The sequence below is a fragment of the Ambystoma mexicanum genome, chromosome 2p (assembly GCF_040938575.1).
Source record: "Ambystoma mexicanum isolate Mex_15411 chromosome 2p, UKY_AmexF1_1, whole genome shotgun sequence".
NCBI lineage: Eukaryota > Metazoa > Chordata > Amphibia > Caudata > Ambystomatidae > Ambystoma > Ambystoma mexicanum.
In genome coordinates, this window is record NC_090923.1 from 1257598722 (window position 1) to 1257616713 (window position 17992).

The following is a 17992-nucleotide window of genomic DNA, read 5'->3' on the forward strand; positions in this document are numbered from 1 at the left end:
GTAACAATTTTATTTCTATCAATATTTACACTCTTGGCCAAGTCAAGCCACCCTGGACAGAGTTTTGTAGCCGGATGCCTGCCCTTGATAGACATAAATGGTGAGACCTTAGTAACAATGTGGGGCGTCGTGCAGTAATTCCAAACCATTTCCCTCAACACTTTCTGCCATTCCAGACCTGCCGTCATGGCCAACTGCAATCCTCCCTTTACAAATCTGTTAGCCCTCTCTACCAGCCCATTAGCCCTGGGTTGATAGAGTGCAGTTCTGTAATGCCTTATGCCAAACTTTTTGAAAAATTCCACCATTTTGTCAGAACAAAATTGGACGCCATTATCTGAAATTAATTCCGTGGGAAAGCCTTCCCTGTAAAATGTTTCTTCAAAAAATGATATCATTTGGGCCGTGGTTGCCTCACCAATTGCCTTCCACTCTATCCACTTTGAGTGATAGTCTACTAACACAATCAAATATTTGAGGTTCTCTCCTAAATTCTGTATTGGATCCATCAGGTCCACAGCCACCTTTTTCCAGGGTTCACCCGGAACACTAACGGGTCTAATGGGTGCTTCCCTCACCACCTTACTTTTATCACTCCTCTCACACTCTCTGCAGTTTTTCACACACTTCTCTATTTCACTGTCAACTGCCGGCCACCAATAAAATTCTCTGATATATCTTTTGGTTCCTCCCATCCCTAAATGACCTTGGTGAGCTATACTCACTAGCTTGGGTCTGACATTGCTAGGTGGAATAACTTTGGTACCCTTCCTGAGCTTTATGCCGTCTTCCGATAAATTAAGCTCATCTTTTATGCAATAAAAACATTCAAATTTTTTTTCTTGCTCGTTTTTGTGGGGCCACCCTGCCCTGGTCCACACCTTGACTTGATTCAATATGGAATCCTCACTATCAGCAATCTCCCACTCATCTTTGCTTATGGCATTGTATTCAACCTCAGCAATACTCACACCCTGCTCTAACATCGCTTCCTCTGAATCCTTTCCCTCCACCGGTAACCTAGACAAACAGTCTGCTACTACATTGTCTCTACCAGCTATATACACCATCTTGAAGTCATAGGCTAGGAGTTCAATCATCCATCTAGAAATTCTGGGTGATCCTTTTGCCCACTCCACACTGCCTAGAAGTTGGACTAAAGGTTTGTGATCAGTTTTTATCGTGAAAGTCTGACCCCATAAATAAAATTTGAAATGTGCTACAGCCCACGAGACCGCCAATGCCTCCCTCTCAATCACAGAGTAGTTTCCTTCCGCTCCCTTCAACGGCCTTGAGGCAAACACAATTATATGTTCAGTCTTACCAGAGTCCACTTGAGACAACGCTGCGCCTAGCCCCATATTGCTTGCATCAACCGATAACACAGTTTTCCTTCCCGACACAAAACCTCCCAAGGAGGGTGCTTGTACTATGCACTCTTTTATTTTCCTGAAGGCTTCCTGGCATTCACCCGACCACTCAAACTTAACATTCTTTCTCAACAACTCTCTTAACGGAGTGGATATGGTGGCAAAACCATTTACAAATTTGTGATAGTACTCCGCCAGCCCCATGAATGAACGTAACTGATCTTTATCACGTGGCTGGGGAGCACTGCTGATGCTATCAATGAGAGACTTTTTTGGAGCAATACCATCGCCAGAAATTCTATGACCTAAATAGCCAGAAATTCTATGACCTAAATAATCTACTTCTCTAACAGCAATCTTGCATTTTTTTCTTTGCACAGTTAAACCAGATTCTTTAAGTCTCACTAAGACAGCCCTCAAAACCTCATTATGTTCCTCTTCATTTTCAGCAAACACTAGTATGTCATCTTGAAACACTGTTACTTTTCTTAGCCCTCTAAGCACCTCCTTCATTACGCTTTGAAAGACAGAGGCAGCAGAAGCTAAACCGAAAGGCATGCAATTGTATTTGAACACTCCCTCAGGAGTGATGAACGCTGTGAGATGCCGGCAATCTTTGGACAACGGAACCTGATGATATGCCGCTGACAAGTCAATGATGGAAAATACTTTCGGTTCCCCCAGGGTGGAAAGAGTCTCCGATATGTTAGGAAGCGGATGTCTCTCTACAACTATGTTCCGATTTAGGCTGCGTAAATCCACACATAGTCTCAGATTTCCATTTGCCTTGGCTACTAGTACGACCGGCGATAACCATTCTGTTGCTGTTATAGGCTCAATTACTCCTTTGTCCACCAAGTCATTCAATTCGACACGAAGCTTACTTCTCATCTTCAATGGCACTTGTCTAACCTTGTGTATCACCGGTTGCGCATTATTCTTTAATTTGATGTGGTGTTCAAAACTTCTAAGTTTCCCTAATTTCTCGGAAAACACTTCCGGGAACTCTTTAGTCCAGATGTCATCCTCCACTTCAGCAATGGATATAGGCTGAGGAGCATTCGCCTGTATTCTTACCCCCAAGTTCTTTTGTTCTTCCCATCCTAATAAAGAGGCTCCCTTGTTTGCTACCAGAATGTTGGCCTGGCATTCTTTTCCTTTGTAACTGACAGATGCAGCAAATTCCCCCAAGATTTCTATTGTAGATTCTCCATATCCACAGGCTCTAACATCTGTGCGTTTAATTGCCGCTTCGCCCTTCTTCAATATTTTTACTAAAGTGTCCCTTGATATTATGGTCCAAGGAGAACAAGTGTCCACTTTCATGACTAAACTGCGCCCATCAATCAGAAAAGTGTCTGCCGGTCCTTTCGCCTCGCCTGAGATAGCTGAAATTTCAAAAACAAACTTGGCACTTGGTTCCTGGTTGGCTGACACTTCTTGAATGTTGTAATCTCTCCTGACCGACTCCTTAATGCTGGCTCTGTTCTCTACTCTGGGCTCGATGAAATTTTTGGATGTAGCTTTGCATACATTTGCAAAGTGTGCTCTATTCCTGCACTTAAAGCATTCGGCAAATTTGGCAGGGCACGACGGAAAGTTTGCACCATGTCTGGGGTTGCCACATCTGGTACATGCATTTCTCGCTGTCCAATTTCCTTTCTTTCCACTGGGGATGTTTGATCTTTTCTTCTGGTCTATTGCACAGACTGACATGGTGGTCGTATTTTGTTTGTCACTCTTTAGTTCCTTAACATATAATGATGTCTGTTCAATGCTCCTGGCTAATTCAAGCGCCTCATCGAGTTTTGTGTCCTTGGCCAGTAGCTTCTCTTGGATTCTTGCGTTATTAGTACACCTGAGTAACTGATCCCTGATTAGGGAATCAGTCAGATTCTCAAATTCACATGAGTAGCTTAATGACCTTAAACAGGCTACATATGATTCCACCGACTCTGACTGTTCCTGTACTCGCTGGAAGAATTTATGTCTTTCAAAACTGACATTCTTTCTGGGCTCAAAATGGTCCTGTAGTTTTTTGAGAGCTAATGCATATTCATCGGCATCACCCGCCTCTGGCATATGGTCTCCCGTCAGCCCATCAAAGATCCTGCGTCCTTCTGTGCCCAAATTGTGAACCAACAGAGCCTTTTTGCGAGCTGAAGAAAATCTGTCACCGCCCATTGCCACTAAATAGTTCTCAAATGTGTCCTTCCACTTGTCCCACCTGAGAAGTGGGCGGCCAGGTTCATTGAGAAACGAAATAGGTGGAGGAATTGATGCTGCCATGGTGATGTAGGGGCTGTGAAGCAGTAAGTCTTTGATTAATTGACGCAATTAACCCAATAGATAAATTTGTTCACTGCATGAACTTTTCCTTTGATGTACAGGCTCCTTTGTTCACTATATGAACACTTCCTTTTTCTTTCATATGCGTTCTAGAACAATTGTCATTGTGGTGTTCTTCCCCTTTTTTTTTTTCTTTGAGAAATTAGCTGGCGGTGGATTGACGTCACAATGGAGACCGGGGCTCTTGAATGTGGAGCCTTCGTTGCTGGGCAACTAGTGTCACAATGGAGACCGGGGCTCGAGTTGACACTCCCCCCACAGCGTGTATTGTAGCGCGTGTCTGCACGCGCCAGGACCAGCTGAGAGCCGCGTGCGCTGGCACGCAGGCGGCGGGGGGCGGGGCTATCGCGCAGCAGCTGCGAGCGTTTAGATCGCAGCTCGCGAGCCCGCTCTGCTGCCTGTCCTCGCGCAGCTCCCTCACGGCTCCCCCGCGGCTCTCCCCCCGATCCTGACACTTGCCTGAATGGGTTTCCTCCCACTGTCAGCTGTGTGCGGCTCCCTCGCGGCTCTCTTCTCCAAAACGAAGACGGCTTTGGTCCCAAAATAAGAGCAGGCTTAGTTTCCTCCTTCTTTTCTTCTCCGCCCTCGATCTGCCTCGCCTGCTGTCGCTGGTACGGTGGGGTGCGGCGGAGAAGACACGGTGTAGGCAGCCCGGAATCACAGAGACAGATCAGCTGTATCCGGCGTCAGGGTCCTTGGTACAATCCTCGTCGCCAATGTTAAATGATCGAACTGGGCAATGTTTGCAGTTAAGAGCTTGTTTATTCAAGTTTAGCTCAAGCGACAGCAGGCACCACCTCTGAAGGCAGGACCCAACTGAACACCTTCAGAACTTCATAGAAAAACACTCCAAATCATAACACTCTAAGAATACTCATGACTCGCATGGAACAATGAATAAGAAACATTAACAGAACATTGTGAATGGTCAATTCCACACTCAGAACTATATATCCTTGTTAGTACTTGTTCACTCCGTGTTTACCTAATAACAATTAGTGTATGTAAACACAACAGTACATTATGTACATTACTCCTGTATATATGTACAGTCATGTATAGACTCTGACAGGAACATGGATGGGTATAAACATAACTAACAAAGGAGTGGACCCACCCGCCATCCAGCCATCCTCAGCTCAGGCCCCAACTGGCACTCTCAGAACATTCACACACAGATCCACCCAACATTCTCCTGAGCTGCATTCATTCACCAACATTCTTACAGTAAGCACCCAGGCCAGTCACAAGACAGGACTGCACTACAACAAGGGGGGATGGATGTTGCAGATGAGGTGAGCGCAAAAGGGCACCAACCATTCTTTCATGCCCCTCATAGACGAGTGAGCGTGTTCTAGATTCACTGAAAAATTGAAACAACTATTCGTATATATACTCATTTTTATTTTATTTAGTTTGGTGATGTTGATGGCACAAACTACAAATTGTTTACTTGAGCTTGCAGCACAGTGTGTGAAAATCCCCTGTACTGTCTGCTGTCACAGGGGATTTTGGCGCAAATGACTCAAACGTCACAGGCGGGTATTACTCGTCGAATGCGGAATCCAAGCCTCCCATAAAGCCACCATGTAAACGAATGGTAGGCCACCAGCCTGTACCCCCTGTGTAAGAGAAACATATATACTGTAATTGAATGAACCTGATAAGTGTACCACCCTTACTTGAAAATGCATCCTGAATTATAAGGCATAGTTGCCCTTACAAAAGTTACTTCATGGATAAATTAACCTGGACTTTGTAGTCTCGACACATTACAAAAGTGAACACCCATTCAATCCATAACGGTTTGGGCCACAAAGAAGTATTATTTCTTAAATCAAAGTGAAAGACACGTAAGCATTGATTTCCAAAAAGCGAGAGAAATATATTCAATTTGCAGACTACATTCATTTGTCAGTGATTGATCAAAGTTACGACAATGTAGGAGACAAACATGAAATATTAGTCGTCTCAGTGGTCAAAATGACATTACTTCTAGAGTGCACTTACTCATTACTTGAATTGCGAGGGCAAACTGTTGCGCAAAGTTCTTGCATAAGCACCATCATAATCCTCAACACAGGCTCTGTGAGGCAGGCTGCCTTGAAGTCATGCAGCTCGGTAACGCATATCGGTGGTGTGTCTTCTTCTAATATGTAGGCCAAGCATCCAGAGTTTTCTTGGCAGAAGCAGTTCTCCACCTCGGTTGGCATGACCTCGCAAAGATTGCAGGTACACCATGTGGAAATGTCTTCCACGCGACTAGGCTCAAGCTCATGATCTGATGATTCATCTTCCCAACTATCGTTCGATTGCCCATAGTTTCTGCATCTTTCGCCTTCAATCACTTCCTCCTCAGTATACTCAGGCTCGTACTGGTAGGGCTGTATTGTTGCCATTATAGAATAATAAAAGAAGAAAACGCAAGTAACGATTGAAATCAATAGTTATGCTAGTGTAAGTATCTGTTCGCAGGGGCTTCGTACTACTGAAATAGCTGAACAGAGCTGAAACGAGTCACAGCCGATCAAAAAAAAAAATACAGTGAAATGATTGAAAAAGCAACTCTGATATTGTCTGGTGAGAAGGGGTCTGTTTATATTTATTGAGGAAAGAGGCATCCGGCCATTTCCATGGAGACACGTCAATAGCTTGCATACAGAGAACGTTGACACAAGACATGCATTGGCGTTGTGAAAAGGGCCGTACGCATCTAGTGATGTCAGCTTCAGGGGTGGGCGATCTGTATTCTTGCCACGAACGCCCTTGAAGTTAATGTGAGGGCTCAACGGATAAGATTAGCACAAGATGGCTGCGCATGTGTAAAAGTGAGGAAAATTAAGGTAAGATGCATAGGAAAATTTGTTAAGATCGATTAGAGCATGCTTAAAAATACATGCCCGAACGATCGGAACAATAATATTTTTGAGCGCACTTCCCCTTCAAGGAAGGAGACACCACTGTTCAGTTGTTTGCAAACCCTTTGTCCCCAGAAAAGCTGAGGAATTTCTAGGGTTGGAGGGGAAAGAAAGGGGAGATGCTAGGTCAGATCTTATTGAATGGGCTCAAACATGCCTCAAAATGTGCACTCACCACTAGCCAGTAGTGATAGTGATAATTGGCTCTTGGCAAGGAAGAAATAGTGTACTGTTTGCAAGTAGAGCATTGAGATGCTTAGTGGCATTTCATGCCTTGCTTATAGCTTGGAAACTTGCAATATTTACCCCTGAGCTCAAAGCTTTCCGAAGGCCAAACTGAACCAACACCCCTGAGGTTCACCACGACTGGAGTCCCGCTCCCCACCAGAAGAGACATAAAGTCCCACACCAAGTTAGGAGTTTGTGCATGCTCAGTGTCAGGTCCCGCCGCTGCACACTTTGATCACCCAATTTCACAAGAAGAGGTGTCAGAACCATGCCACCATATTTCTTTAACAAGGCATAAATTCGTTTTGCAAAATGGAATAGTGGCGATTGCTAAATACAAATCTTTTGATTAGCAATCCAACATATATAATTATCAAATGTGTGTAGCCTTTACTTTAAATCAGGTCTATCACATGGCATGTGCCCTCTGTGAGGCTATAGACAGTCTAGGGGTCTTGCAGCTTTGCCTCCCCACTAGATCCATGATGAAGGAAGCCCTTTTTAGCCATGTTACTGGACAACGCTACCATGACAAATTCAACAGGGCTTCCTACTAGAATCACACAAATACTTAACACCCTTAACACAATTTTTCTGACAAGCGTTCATCTCACATAACATGTAATATCAATCAGCATGACTTTGTCAAAGACTACAGAATATGACATTGTCATGCAGTACTCTTTTGTTGTGCGTCTATGTACATTTGAAAAACCCAGAGGATGTCTTTTAGCCTCACGTTACTATGCATCCTGGTATTTGTAGTATTCCATTGACGAATGGGAAAAAGAAAGCTACAACCGTGCTCTTTGAGCTTAGCGACACAAAATGATATAAAACTAAACTGGTTTTATATATATTGTTATAGAAACAGATCGAAGAAAAGAAATATGATGAATGCTTTAGTTGTCTTCATCCTGAATGGAACACAACAGTAGCAGCCTGTAAAGGTATAGTATGTGAACCTAATGAAATATCATTTAGGTTTTAAACCTGTGTTCAAGGAGGGCGAAACATGCTTTATTTTACATAGCACGAAGCTTTACCCCTCCCCCCCCTCGTCCTGAGCAGGCTGTGTGCAGGAATCGGGACACAACCCATTCAATCGGGACAGTGCCGCAAAATATGGGACAGTGGCCACCCTACTCTGGTCAGACTCGTACTGAGACTGGCAGCAGCTGAAATTAGAATGCTGCCAGAAGAGACCCCCGCCCACCCCCGCCCGCAGAGTTTTGGGCCGAGAAAGGCAGGGAGTGGGTGGGAAAGGTCATAGTGATTGTCATAGTCATGTCCAGTACATGGGTGGATAAAAAGCCAAAGATCACACAGAGGCTATGTGCTCCTCCTTGTATTCCAGTTTCCATCCACACTCTCTTGCCATTACATTTGCCTCAGTAGGTGTCGGTAAGGCAACTCCTCTCAGCCAAAACTGAAATGGGAGTACACGTTTTCTGTAAAAGCCCGATATGATGTTACGAATGGGGGAAAAATACATCCTGTGCTGTCTACATTCGTTTGATTTGTTTAAAACGTCTATGCCACAACAACAACAAAAAATCCTTTTTTTTCTTTTTTTTAAGTTTTACATTTTTATTTTCATTCGTCAAGTGGTACATTACATTAAAAACAAAACAGTGCAGGTTATCCAGTTGGCAAACAGAATCTAATAGACAATAAAAGTTCATCAAAGGCAAGCATCAAATAAATTAATTAAAGGAAGAGAGGAAGAGGAGAAGAGAGAAAGAAAAGAGAAAAAATAAAAAAAACATTAAGTGCACAGTTAACAACATAAATTACATTGTGTAAGCATTAACCATATGTATCAAGAATTGATCCCCAAATGTCAGTAAATGTAGTGTTGTCTATCAGGCACCTTTAAAATCTTAAAATTCTCCTAATACAGGGTGGGACATTCAATTCTGCACATGCATCTCTTTAGTTCTGAGGCATGCTTTAGGACAGGACCGAAAGAGCACTGCCATTGTTTCCGCTAGTGACTTTGTCACCTGGCGTCTGTGACAGGTTGAGCAACTAGACCCACACTTTAGAGGAGCTGCCTCCCACCTTTCACATCTCATTCTTTCATGTCAGAAGAATTCACCCTGGGAGGGGTCAGGTCTCTGCAGGCACTGTGTGTGTCTCTTGTCACTTCCTCAAACCTCTCACCTGGATTCCAGGTTCTGTGTGCGTGCCGTGTGCGCCCTGCTCGTCGACTCTTGGATCTAAAACTAAGAGACATTCTCTGCCTGGATCTGTCTGATTAACTCAAGGTAGGACAACTTTTTCCTATTACTAAAATACATCTGATTGCAAAGCCAGTCTTTACAGTGCGAACTGCCTTCTTATCGTGCTTATAAAAGGCGCTTTTCACAAGCTGCTGTGGGTAGCTCGTATTCTGGCGTGTGGGTGAAGGCAGGTGGGCAGGGTAACTAACAAAGAGTGGCATGGGCAGTCTCCTGGGGGATTTGTCAGTCAAGCCTCGATGGCCAGTGATCCGGCCTCTTTCCCACTCTCTCTGATTCCTCCTGCCACTCTGATTTCCAGACTCCTTCATCAACCTGGCTGCCCTTCTTTCATTTCTGGGAGTTCTTCCTCCTCTTGACTTTACTTTAATATATTTGTAATGCGCACCAGATGACCCTGAGGCTTGAGGGCACCAACACAGAGCACGTAACGAAGAACCACCATATACCAATACAGATCCAATGATGTCCTCCTCCCTTCTCTCTCTATCGCACGCGCACCGTCCCACTCTTCCCCGGGACTCCTCTCCAGCAGTATTCCAATGAACTTCCAGTCTCTCTCCCAGGGCCCTCCCCTTTTGTAACCGCCTCTCGTCTGTGTACTCCTAGTCTTCTTCCTCGTCCTCCTCTTCTCAGCTGTGATGCATCTCCTTGCCTTCTTCGCCCCTTTGGCAGTGTTGGCTGGTGAATTTTATAATTAGAAGAGCATGAATGATTGATTCAAACATGTGGGAACCGAGCCAATAAAGTGGAGTTCAGGTGGGTAGTACCCAGAGAAATGTTTAGAAATAATGGTTACAATTATGCATGTTACAGCACACTTTAGGTGAAAATGCGGATAAAAGGCCACACAGTTTTTAGTCGGTTTTGTATGGTAGTACATGAAAGTCACCAACAATGCACAGGAGCATTTGCCAATTCATTTTCAACCTGCCTTTTCACATAACATATGCCAGAATTAAACATATGTTCATTTTGGCTGTGCCACACATGCCCATGCAGGCTGCACCAATATATGCCAGTTTTACAATAGAAGGACTTACCTATGTTGGATTTGCCAATACAAAAATCCAATGGCACGGTAAGAAAGCCCATCCAGGCTGTCTTGCACTAATATATGCCAGTCTAACCATGTAAAAACACTTATCATGTTTGTTTTAGCATTGATGCCCAGTACACATATGTCATGCCACAGGTGGAAATTATATCCCAACTGGCTACATCCATGAAGCCCGGTCTAGCAATGTTATGACGTGGATCTATGACTAGAAATCGCAGACATAAACCAACTTTGCACGATCAGTCTCATCGCTCCCGTTTCATCAGTCGTTTTTGATGGTTCCTCCCCACACCCACCCTCATGCTGTGTAGACTTCCATCACACTCCTTCCACCCCCTCACTTACCTGTACAGGCCACCTAGCTTGTCCGCTCGATACCCAGACATAATGCGCGTTGCGTTTTGTGATGTGCTCACAGACTGGAGGAGGCAGCTGCAGTTCTGCTGCTTGACGTGTCAATTTAAAAGCCATTGCTACCTACTCTATTTCATATTTTCCCTTTCCCCAAACATCCCTCTGTTTTTACCTGTGCTTTGCTTGTTTTTTATTTGTGACGCATCTGTGGGGCTTTTGGTACACTTTCCTGCCTGGAGGCAGGAGTCTTTCCTTACTTGCCACTACTCGCGCAGTCATGTGATTCTCCTGCCGGCATTAAGTGCCGGCAGACAAGACAGCGCAGCAGGTGAGCATAGTGGGCACGCTTAATGCGTGGCAAAAGGCGAGCCTGTCTGTGCTCGTCTGGGCCTCGGACAGGTCCTAGACTAATGCTACCACTGCTCATAAAAGTCATGGTAAGTGTTATTGCCGCCTGGATTTACTCTCTTTTGCACCTATGAACACTAGTTATTTCCAGAAATTTCTGGTGGCATCACTAAACTGCGTAGCTGCCCCTACAGTCCAGCCTCAGTAGCTCAACTGGTTTAATTATTTATTTATACATTTATAAAGCGTGCCAAAACCCTTGGGCATTGAGGTGCTGTCACAAACCAGACACATTCAAAATAGAGTAAGGCAGGAAAGTAGGGCTCAATTGAGAGGTCTTTAGTTAAATAGCCATGTTTTTTCAGCTTTCCTGAAGGCACAGTTTGATTGGCACTCAGGCAGGGTGGTAGAGTATTCCATTGTTTGGCTGCCACCATAGGGAGCTTGTGCCCCCTTGTACCTGGTGGAACATTGGTTGGATGAGTCGATGAGTGTACGCCTGTCTTACTGGCCTGGTGAATTTCTGTGAGAGGTATGGGGTGCAGAGTTGGAGAAGAACCTGTGTGTAATGGATAATGTCTTGAACATGATTCTCATTCAGATTGGCAGCCAGTGGGCATCTCGTCTGGCTCCTGAGATATGTTCTTGTTTTGGGATGTTGAGTGCAGCACGAATGGCATTGTTTTGGGTCACCTGCAGCTTGCAGATGTTGTTCGCAGAGGTTCCTGCAAACAGTGCGTTGCAACAATCGAGCTTTGAACCGATGAGAGCTCTGGTGATGCTAAGGGAGCTTTTCTGTGATAAGAAGGATCTGGAAGTGTCAATTAGCTTGGTGGTGTAGGCTTTGGAGGAGGCAATGGTGTTGACCTCTTGAGTCATGGACAGTGTGGTCTTTACTGAGGCAGGGACTGGGATCTGGAGGCTGTCAATGGTGAAGGTGAAGTATGAAGAGTTCAGTTTCTTGATTATTGCTGGTGGTCCCACCATCAGAATCTCTGTCTTCTCATAATTTAGACAGAAGCGCTTGGTAGCCATCTAGGCTTAGATGGTAGAGTAGATAATATTTAATGTGATTGAGTCTTCATAATGGTTGCCGGTGAGGGGTAGGAGTATCTGGGTGTCATCGGCATAATTAGTGTATGAAATGCTGACAAAGTCCAGGAGGTTGAACGGGGGTTTGGTGAATATATTATAGAGGGTAGGGGAAACACAGGAGCCTTGGGGCACTCTACATGAGATGGGGGAAGAGAGGGCACTAGATGTCTCGGCGAACACTCTGCAAGTTCTGTCCGCCAGGAAAGATGCTACCCACATTGTGGCTTCTTGTGAGAAGTTAGCGGCAGACACTAATTGATGGCAAAGTATTTTATGTTTGACCAGATCAAATGCGGCCGATAGTCCAGGACGAGGAGGTTTGACTTTCTTTCATCTCTGATGGTATCAAGTGGATCTTTGAGGTCTAATAGGGCTGATCCTGTTCCAGGGCCGGGTCGGAATCCCAGGATGTGGTTACACCATTTATGGCCAATGTTCCTTCGCTGGCAGCCCACACTAATGAATGCTATGAGTTACTGCATAAATACCATCCTGTTTTTGACTGAAACATGGTTGAATGAGTCATCTGGTCCAGACATTGCTTAAACTCTGCCAGGATATCATAACATTCTTTGTAAGCACAGATGCTCACTGCAGCCTGGAGGTGGTCTAGATCTAACCCTTTCAGCCTCACAGCCCCTTCATATCCTAATAGTTTACAGCCCACCAACACCTAACTCTTCCTTCCCCCTAGCCTTCGCTGAGCTGGCTGCAAATTTAAAATTGCGGCTTGCTAATATTTTTATTTATTACTGAAGATTGTAACCTACATTCTAATGACCCTACTAATCCCTACACTACTAGTTTTATAGCAGCAATTGTGGGTCTAGGCCTCCCTCAGCTGATTCACCTGCCTTCCCACAAACTTGGTAACACACTTGACCTAATATTCTCATCTGCAACACTGATTACTGTTTTTTCTGAACTGCCTGTTCTCTGGACAGACCACTCCATTGTACCCTTCAGTGCTAATATTCTGGTGGTTCATGGAATTAGGCCTCAAGGTCCGGCGTAAATGGCATTTGACAAATTCTGCTGATCTCGGCTGAGATTGCTGATGCCTGTATGCCATCCGCTAGCACGGATCTTGAAGGCCTTTCTCAGATATTCACTGCCACGGCTAATCATTTAGCTCCCCTGAGGCCCTGCCGTCCACGCTGCTGCCCGGTTTAGCCTTGGTTTACTCCTCATTTAGCTGAACTCAGGCTCCTCTGTAGACAGGTAGAGCAGAGATGGAGGTCTGGGCATTGTCCACACATGAGAATCCTATTTCGCAGCTCATTTGCGATTTATCACAAAGTTATTTTCGAGGCAAACGCTTTTCTTTTACTAATCGCATGAAGGCTGCTCTGAATAATCCAAATGGGCTTTTTCAGATAGTTAAGTCACTGGCCCTCATTACGACCCTGGCGGAAATCGAAAAACGATGGCGGAAATGCAATACCGCCATCGAATAGCGCTCGGTGCGATTATGACCCGTCACCGTAAAGTACGATGCCATTAGCGACACCGTAGTGAACGCCAACGCTAACTGCACCAAGTACGCGCACGCGCGCCATGCGAAACCGTAATTACCACCATGGCGCAACGGTACACGAATTCTGACCCTAGCGGACATTTACCTAACGCCATCAAGCATGGTGGAAAGTACCATTCCGCCATGGTGAGAAGTACGGCATCGCGAACCAACCGTAAAAGGCCCTACTGAGAGCCTGTACACCACTCCCTGGCCACATTGCACAACTCCTCGTAGGTGCAATGAAGTCACACAATGCAACCAGTGAAATGCACAAGTCACCCATGCATGCCAACGAACAAATGAATGTAGGGGCTCCAAGTGCCTTGTGAGTGGCCATCCATATTTGCCATGGCACCATTGCCGTACTGATGCAGCACAGGCATGTGAAGGTTCAAGTACAGCAACATGAACTGAAATATGAGACAAAACAACAACAGGCCCCCATCGCTTGACACCAGTGTAAGGCAACATTCAAAGCAGTATCCTGAGTGAGACTGCACCAGCCCTGTACTCCTGCCAGTAAACAAACCAACCATCAGCATAAGCATGTACCACACAAGTTGGCAGAGTGACTGAGCAGCCAGGCTCATCTCAAGAGGGGCCAATGGGAGCTACAGGGCACAGATGGCACGAATACAGAAGCTATTCCAATGGACATGACCTCAGTCTCCCTCCAAGAAACGCACGCAAACACAGGCACCTGTGACCAGCCATATTCTGATAATCACATCATTCCACCAATCCACCTGGCTGACCGGCATCTGTTACACAAAAGCTAATCCCCCGCCCCTGAGCATGACATCATTAAAACAGTCATAATGGCAGCCCCTATCCCTGACCTCACTGGGCTTCGTAGGCAAACGCGCCCAGTACAGTACCACGCAACTATACTCAGAAGCCGGAACCCAAAGCAGATCTTCTCACAATACATCGCTCCACAAATAGGAATATGCTACATTACTTGCAAAGAATAACGCTACACGGTCAATATCATAATCAAAATTTAATGCACAACAAAATCACCAAGCCCATACAGCTATTAGGTCATGAACTCCAAAATATATTTCATTATTGTGGGCTGCATCCGCAATAAATGACCAGCTTCTTCTTGTGTGACGCCCTGTTCCTTCATGGTACACAGGGGCTACATTCACGTTCAAAAAGGCAACATGGAAGCGCCTAGAACCGCAGGGCCGTCCCATTAGGTAGGCACTAGTCCAGCTGAAAGGTCGATATGTTGCTCCTAGCCACTAGTACTGCGTAAGGGCATGTGGCCCATTGGCGATCGTCCCATAAGATCGTAATGGTGCTCCACTGATTAACACGAAGCAGCAGGTGGCAGGAGAAAAAGCCATCTGCAGGAGTGGCATACAGATGGCAGCGGCAAAAGGGGAGGAGATACCTGTCACCCAAATGAAATGAAAAAGAATAGTATGGGCATCAGAACTTCATTTGAATTACTCACTTCAATGATCACACTAAATCCACAGCCATATGCATGCTAGCCCACTCAAAAGGATTATTCCCACCCAAAAATCACTTGCGAATCATAACTATAAAAATCGAGGTGAAAACACTATTACAAACGAGTGTTTGTGTGCATGCGTCTGTTAAAACAGAATCCATTAGATGGGATTAGTAACGTGCATAGACACAAGTGTTTGAAGGCGCGTCGAGACAGGGAGGGTTCAACAAGGGCAGATAGACGATGGTCCCACTATGGCAGCCCTGCATCACATAGCGCAGGGGAAGTGGATAGATTCCAAAAAGCCATGTACATGGCAAACTCTCTATTAAATCATCTGTCCATGCATCCATACATCATTCCCTCATCCCGGTATGAAAACGCCTGATTATTTACTCACATAACATGTGAAATTTCCATTGAGTCTGTGCGTAATGCAGTCTGCAAAATCCACTGTGCTCCAGCCCGGAATTCTAGTGTTGTGAAGTAACATGTATTTGGGAACGTCCTGCCTTATCATCCACTACGCTATTGCGCATCCCATACTATTCATATCAATCATTGCATTCTCGCCATGGCCCCTGTCCCAAGGACATTAAACAATAGAACTTTATATCTGCAGTCAGACCTGTGGGCGTCTCCTCGTCGCTAGCTGGAAACCGAAAGCGCTGTCCTTCGAATTCCTCATTTGCAACATCACGTCGAAAAGGCATCTGTGACCGCTTGAAATCACAAATCCATCCATGTAGTGCGGCAGTGTGTGAAAATGGCAACTGGCTTCACTCACAAATGGGACGCCCCGCCCGTTGGTGAACCGCGGTACAGTGCTGCATGAGGGTCCACCGTTAATCGAGTACTACATTCCACTGACCCTTCACAAGTTTGTTCGCGACTGCACAGATAGTATGTGAAACAATGGGACCATAGCAGAATGAACATATGAACCAATATTTCACTGCCATCGGGATTAAATACATGATTGTAATAGCAAGATGCCATGCGTCGAATTGCAGCGTTGTGTGCGGGACGTGCTCGCCCAAAGGGGATTGCAGCTTGCACAGGTGGAATGAATCACCACAGGTGGAGGCTATACAGCCTGAAAACACATAAATTGCACACCCAACCCCCTCCCACAACCACACCCACTCCAAAATGCTACCGGCAGGACTAGCGATGTTGGCCCTGGGGGACCTGATAGCACTGCAAGTACTCCAACTTCAAGAAGAAGACGAACACCAACTACTACAACAACCGGCCGCACAGAGGAGACGCAGGAGGAGGAGGAGGGCAAGGCAGGGCCAGCAAGGCCCACCAGCACAGCCACTACCACCACGCAGGCAGCCCGCAATCCCACGCCTCCGAGCACATCCGTTCAACCTCACTGATGAGCAGATCCACACCCTCTACCGTTTGGACCGGGACACCATAACCGCCATTGTGGACATGACACACGCTGACCTTGTCAGCATGATAGATAGCCCAACCGCCATCCCACCCCTACTGAAGGTGGTGTCTGTACTCCACTTCCTGGCCACAGGCACCTACCAGCACACAGTCTGACAGTTGCATGGCATTTCACAGCCCTGTTGTCACGGACACTATTGCAAGTGCTCGATGCCCTCCTGAAGCACGCAGACGACTACATCTCTCTACCACGCTCGGAGCAGGAAATTACGAACACAAAAGTGGGATTCCATGCACTTGCCGGCATACCGGGTTGCATTGGTGCCATCGAATGCACCCATGTGGAATTGGTTGTCCCACATGCCATGGAGGCCCAGTACCGCAACCGAAAACAATATCATTCTCTTAATGTACAAATGGTGTGTGACTCCAACAGGATCATTACACATTGTTGTGCCCGATTTCCTGGATCAACCCATGATTCTATGGTCTTGAGGAACTCTACAATACCACTCTACATGGAGCGACACGCAGGGAACAGATCCTGGCTACTCGGTGAGTCTCATTTCATGCATGATAATGTGGGGTATGTGATGCGGCAATGACCTGGCAGGAAGGGGGGGGGGATGCGTACGTAGCAATGTCATTCCACAAACATCCTTTATTGTCCACATACAGGTGATGCCGGGTATCCACTGAAGAGATGGCTCCTTACACCACTCCGGAACCCACAGAACCAGCATGAGGAGGACTACAACCATGCCCACTCACGTACCCGTGTAGTCATAGAACAGGCATTCGGCCTACTGAAGGGTCGTTTCCGCTGCCTCAGCAGGTCTGGCGGGGCACTCCTGTACCGCCATGAGAAGGTTGCAAAGATGGTCATGGCATGTGTCATGCTACACAACATGTGCGTACGTAGAAATGTGCCCATGCCCCCTGACGCAGAACTGCAAGCACCTGAATATGGTCATGATGAGGGTGTGGATGTGGCAGCACCTCAAGGAGTCCGCGAGGCACAGGAGGGCCGTGAAATTCGTCAGATTATCATAGATTCATGCTTCTAGCACTCACGCCTGGTGGCTGATACATGGACACGGGACTTGTGGCACTGTGTGTGTCTGGAACATGCACAATATGGACTGTACGCCTATAATGGCCTCGTACACAAAGATCAATGTCCACACATCTCATTGGATGATTGTGAAATGTTTATAGCATATGTGAAATTATGTTACACACCCCATCGACCCGCCACCCAAGTAAGCCCAACACACCCCCTCCACCCTCCTACCTCCCCCCCGAACACCAGTGTCCAAAGATGCTCATTGTCAGTGGGCAGACGCTATTGCAAGCCCCCTCTCCGGGTATCAGGGGCACCCCTGCCTGTGGAGCGCAGGTTCCTCCCAGATCTACGTTGGGGGCTGCCCTGGACGGAACTTGCAACGGATGATGTCTCTGCCTGCTCACGTCCATGCATGTCCCTAAGGGTTTGTGAGAGCTCAGTGAGCACACGGCGCACAGCGGCAAGTTCAGCACATACGTCTTTGGATGTTGCATGCAGTTCCCCCCTCAGGCTCTCGGTGCTTCTCTCCATTTGTACTCTCAGGCTCTCGGTGCTTCTCTCTATTTGTACTCT

The 17992-nt window shown here is 46.2% G+C and overlaps 1 protein-coding gene across 2 annotated transcripts in view; it reads left to right on the forward strand.

The window, feature by feature from the left end:
• The first annotated feature begins 8987 nt into the window (after positions 1-8987).
• LOC138567406 (lipopolysaccharide-induced tumor necrosis factor-alpha factor homolog) overlaps positions 8988-17992 on the forward strand; it is a 327246-nt gene continuing 318241 nt past the window's right edge. For both annotated transcript variants that reach the window (XM_069645579.1, XM_069645580.1), the window contains exon 1: positions 8988-9135. The gene's annotated coding sequence lies outside the window, so the exon portion shown is untranslated. The remainder of the gene's footprint in view (positions 9136-17992) is intronic.